This window comes from Carya illinoinensis, chromosome 10, assembly GCF_018687715.1.
Source record: "Carya illinoinensis cultivar Pawnee chromosome 10, C.illinoinensisPawnee_v1, whole genome shotgun sequence".
NCBI classification, from domain to species: Eukaryota; Viridiplantae; Streptophyta; class Magnoliopsida; order Fagales; family Juglandaceae; genus Carya; species Carya illinoinensis.
Window position 1 is genome coordinate 30,798,978 of NC_056761.1, and position 6,000 is coordinate 30,804,977.

Here is a 6,000-nt window from a genome sequence, read left to right on the forward strand (position 1 = left end):
CGAAGCTCGAAGAAGAGGTCCCACGAGTCGGCAACAACGTCGTCGTCTGCTGCGTCCTCCCCGGTTGTTTGGCTGCAGGCTCTCAATCTCTTCTCCCAGAAAGCACGGAGACAAGAGAGACAACTCATGAAGACATAGGTCCGGGTACCGGGTTTTTAATCCGATACCCGGATTTTAAATTCGTAAATCCGGGTTTCGGCTCGGATTTAATCCGGTCCGGAACCTGGAACCGGAATCCGGTTTCCGGGTCGGGCCAGATAAAATCCGGCCCGTATGAACAGTCCTAATTGTGATGGTATTTTGGGATCTAATAGCTAAATGTGAAATGGATTTAAGCATTGAGGATGCTCTTAAAAGCATTAGATTAGCTAAAGTCTAAATATTTGAATTTTAGCTACAGTGACTTCTAAAAGATTTTTTAAACTTGTTTTTTTTTTTATAAGTAAAGATTTTTTAAACTTGTAAGTCACTATAGATAGGCCAAATGTGTATTTTATTATTTTTTTTTATCTTTCTTCCTTCTCCCAACTACCCCCTTTATTATTTTGTACTACTTATAGCCATTTGCATAAAACTCAGTTCACATTAAAGAATTAAATCAAAGCAAAGGAGAGAAATGCAGTGAGTCCTACAAAACAGCAATGCTACCGATGGAAGAAATTAAAATATTAAATAAATAACAAGAAATAACGTGAAAAAGAATTACTATAGTTGGATGAGGAATAAGTAGATTTTTTTAATTATTAATTAGTAATTTAATTTAATTAGAATATAATTATTAATTAATTTTTTAACCCTTAATTTAATTAGAATATGATTATTAATTAACATATAATAGGTAGAATGGTAAAATATGATAAAATAAGATAAATTAATAATTACAAAAAATTAAATCTGTTTTTAATTATTAATTACTCATTATTATATAATGAATAAATGGATAATCCAATGTGAGAATTTGATGTGAATAGCTAAAACTAAATTATTGTTATATTATTTTATTATAATATAATGAAAAAATAGCTATTCTAATATGAAGACTTATGTGAATAAAATAGTTAAAAGTTAAATTACTCTTCATATTAGCTAAAAATGTCTTTCAACTTTGGGCAATCCATTGAAAGTGCTCATGGGTGAGAAGATGAAGAGATAAAATACCCATCACATCCAAACCACTACATTCATCAAAATAAAACAAGTGTCTAGACAAGTCTTGAGATTACTAAGATGATGAAGCAGCATCAATTGGTTTGTCACTTTCATGTCGTAGGCTGTTTTCTCTACTGTAAGGAGCCTTGGCTCCTTGAGAACAATGAGAATTGATCCATTAAGAATAAGCCAGCCATATATAAACATAGAGGTATTAAACATTCAGAAATTCTTCTCATTAGCCTTTGTAGTTGATAACACACCCCACACCCTTACGTGGCTAAACCGGGTTCACTAATAAGTGAACCGGTTCAGTAGCTTACCAACAGTGAGAAGACTCTCTCCAAGCAGACCTCCCTCCCTCTACCTCCCTCCCCCTTCTGCAGCTCCGCCTCCCCTTCACCCGTGCTTTATCTCCCCCTCTCCTCTATGATTACCCTGTCTTGAATCATTTTTTTCCAAAAACATTCATCTCCTCGTGCTTTACTCACCCTCGAAACATGATCAATTATGCCCTAACTAGCCTTCGATTTTACTCTCTCTCTCTCTCTCTCTCTCTCTCTCTCTCTCTCTCTCTCTCTCTCTCTCTCTCTCTCTCTCTCTCTCTCTCTCTCTCTCTCGTCGCTCTAGAGATCCGGGGAAGGGAATCCGGCGTCTAGAGATCTTCGGAAGAGAACTCAATAATTTAATCTGCGCGACGGTAAGCTATTTTTCCTTACTCCGGTATCTTCTACCGTAAACCTAACAATTGAACCCATTCTCGTTTTGAAAAATTTTCCTAAAAGAGGCTGATATGAAGATTTTCTATTAAAAAAATAATAAAAATAAAAAACTAGAGCTTTCACAATGTCCTACATAACTACATTCATGAATAAATAAAACTAACGAGGGAAGGTAAACCATGTAAATTCATCACTCTCTCTCTCTCATTTGCGGACATTTCCATAGGTCTTAATTTTTCGCATTACTAGTTGCTAACCATTATCTATGGCATTCTAACTCTTGGAGTTTTGAGCGGATTGCCTCCTCGACTTTTCGTTTGTTAGATTTATGCTAACAAATGAAAAGTCTCTATTTTTATGGACGTTTTGGGCAATTATTACTCTAGCATTCTATAGAAAATTAGTGATTGATTTTATTTTCTTAAATCTACTCTTTACAAATTTTGACGTTGGATACCAGTATTGACTTTATTTTTTGTCTTTTGGCACGAATTATGATTATGGGAAAATGTGGTTTTTTTTTAATGGAATTTTTTTTGCCACTTTATCAGTGAAAATGGGATGAGTTGAACTTGGTAGCCAGAGTTTTGGTAAGACATTATTCTGGAAGAGTTTATTTATAAAGGGTATTTTATGAGTTCTATAAGATACAAGGAGATTTTTTCTTGATTTGGTACCCAAAACTTTGCAAATATGGTGTAATTTCAAACCATTTGGCTCGCTGATTGATTATTTTCATAGGTCGGTTATTCATATAGAGAAGTTGTCATTGCAGGCAGTGAGGATTAAGGAACACAATTCTTTCAAGGAAAGGTGTTTGTCGAATTACCACAATGTGAGGACTAAAGAAAATTCATCGAATTTCATAGTAATTTTGAATCATTATGATCTTATACCATTTCATTGTCAGTATGTTAACCTTCAAAATTGATTATTTTGATCTTCTACCTTCAAAATAGATGTTTTGTGCCAGGTGAAAATGTGCAGAGTTGGGTTGTTTTGACTTTACTTCGCAATTTGGTAATTAGTTAGTCATTTGAGATAGAAGTTGTTATTTGAGAATCAGGGGATTGTGTGTTCTTTCGAGTCATGGCATATAATTGATCTTTTCAGTTATTTTTATGTGGAATACTAAATTTAGATATATTCTGAGTAGAGGTGAAAGGTAAAGAAAGATATGTGTGACCACCCAAAGTGGTTGGGATACATGGTTTTCATATTTTGGCTTGAATCTGCTTATGCATGGGCTCTTAACTCTATATTTTCTTTCATTAATTTCTAACAGTTGGAATAGCTTATAAAAAAAAACAATGTGAGAATAGATTATAGTCGAAGATAGTTCAGCCTAGCTCATAGAGTACTAGAGTATACAGCTTTTAGAATGTAATTGTATTAATTTAAAATGTTGATCAAACGGTCGGGTTTGGTGGAATTGGATAGATTTCTTGTATCTCCTTCTTGGGAAGCCCACTTTTCGATAGTTTGTCAGAAACGGTTAGCTCGTGTCAGCTCAGATCATTTTCTTATTATACTAGATTGTGGTGGTATTCACAGTAGTTGCCGGTACTTTAAGTTTGAAAACATGTGGCTTGCAGCGGATGGGTTTGTAGAGATGGTGAGTGCTTGGTGGTCATCATATTAGTTCACTAGCACGCCAAGTTTTATTATTGCAGGCAAGCTGAAGGCCTTGAAACAAGATCTGAAGAAGTGGAACTTGGAAGTTTTTTGCCACATCGACAATCAGAAGACTGCCCTTTTGGAGGAATTGCAAGAGTTAGAGGGAAGAGAATTATTGGGAGATACCTCGGAGGAGGTACTTTTGAGGAAGGGCGCGGTGTTGGCAAATTTGGAGAGGGTTTTGTTGTCAGAGGAGATTTGTTGGTGTCAAAAACCCAAGGCTCTTTGGTTGAAAGAATGTGATAAGTGTACGAAATACTTTCACAAAGTGGCTAATTCACATCCGGCGCAGTAACGCTATTGAGGTGCTACATTTAGGTTCTCAAGTGTTATCTTCTCCTCCTAACCTAGAAGATCATGCTATGAATTATTATGAGACCCTTCTCACAAAATCGGCTTGTTGGAGGCCGAAGCTTGATTCCTTATCCTTTGAGGCAATTGACTCTCATGGTGTGCGTGTCTTGGAGAGACCTTTTGATGAAGATGATATTTATAAGGTCATCTCTGGTATGGCTAAGGACAAAGCGCTGAGTTCGAATGGTTTTTCAATGGGTTTCTTTCAAACATGTTGGGATATTGTTAAAGATGATGTTATGCATGTCTTTAGGGAATTTCATTCTTTTCAAAAGTTTGAAAACTCCCTCGATGCAACATTCATTGCCCTCATCAAGAGGCATCATTCATTGAGGATTTTCGTCCTATAAGCTTGGTTAGTGGCGTGTACAAGATTATCTCCAAGTTTCTTATCAATCGGTTAAGCCCTGTGTTTTAACATATTATTTCCAAGTCTTAGAACGCATTTATTCGTGAGAGACAAATTCTTGACTCGATACTCATTGCAAATGAGTGTTTGGACCATAGATTGAGGGAGGGACGATCAGGCATTCTTTGCAAGCTTGACATGGAGAAGGCTTATGATCATGTGAACTGGTAATTTCTCTTATACATGCTTAGGAGATGTGGTTTTGGTGATAGGTGGATTGCTTGGATGTGTCATTGTATTTCTACTGCCCAGTTTTCAATTCTAGTTAATGGCACACCTACTATTTTTTTTTTTATAATTCCTGGTGTTTGCAGCAAGGAGATCCCCTATCTCCTCTTTTGTTTGTTATAATTATGGAGGCTCTTAGACGGATGGTGCGTGCCTCTGTTGGTGGAGGTTTCTTATCTGGTTTCCAGGTGGGTAATGGTTCTAGTGGCTCGATTATACTCTCACACCTTTTTATTTGCAGATGATACTTTACTCTTTTGCGAAGCGGATAATAGCCAAATCCAAACTCTACATGCATTGTTACTATGCATTGAAGCAGTATCGGAGCTCAAGGTGAATCTTGGAAAGTCCGAAATGGTTCCGGTGGGTGCGGTCTCAAATATACGCAGTTTAGCAAGCCTTTTGGATTGTCAGGTGTCCTCTTTGCCACTGAAATATTTGGGTCTCCCATTGGGAGCAACTTTTAAGGCTAGAGCTATTTGGAACGAGGTGGTGGAGAAGATAGAGAAAATGTTTGCTGGTTAGAAACGGGTGTATTTATCGAAAGAGGGTCGTCTCACCCTTATTAAGAGCACTCTTACCAACCTCCCCACTTATTTTTTGTCTTTGTTTCCTTTGTCGGCAGGGGTGGGGAACAGGATTGAGAAGCTCTTTAGGGCGTTCTTATGGGGGGACATGGGGGAGGAGAAGAAATATCATTTGGTTAGATGGAAGACAGTTTGCGCTCCAGTTGTACATGGAGGTTTGGGAGCGTGTGACTTGAGAACTTTTAATAAAACTTTATTGGGGAAATGGCTATGGAAATATCACTCGAAGAGGGGATCGTTGTGAAAGGAAGTTATCGACGCTAGACATGGAGCTGCGTGGGGTGGTTGGTGCTATAATGAAGTGAGATGGGAGTATGGTGTGGGTTTGTGGAAGTTTATAAGGAGGGGGTGGTCATGCTTTGAGAAACATATTCGTTTTGTAGCCGAAGAGAGCAATCGTGTTAGTTTTTGGCGGGATGTGTGATGTGGAGATTAGGCTTTGGAGAAAGTTTTTTCGGTTCTTTATCGTATTGCCGCTAACAGGGAGGCTTCAGTGGCAGATATGTGACTACTTTCTCATGGCTTTTATAAGTGGAATATTCTTTTTAACAGGAATTTTCACAATTGGGAATTATTTCTTGTATTAGATTATTTTAGTCTCCTATACACCATGGGGAATCCTCTGGCTCAGCGTGGTCGATTGAAGTGAAAGTCTAATAATCACAAGAAATGTACTATTAAGGCGTACTATAAAACTTTTTCAACACTAGATCATCCCCTGTTCCCTTGGAAGAAGATTTGGAGGGCCCGCGTGCCTTCCAAAGTAGCTTTCTTTGTATGGAACGCCGCCCTTGGGAAGATCTTGACCACGGATAATTTGAGGAAGAGGGGTTGTGTAGTGACAGATTGGTGTTATTTGTGTAAAAAGGATGGA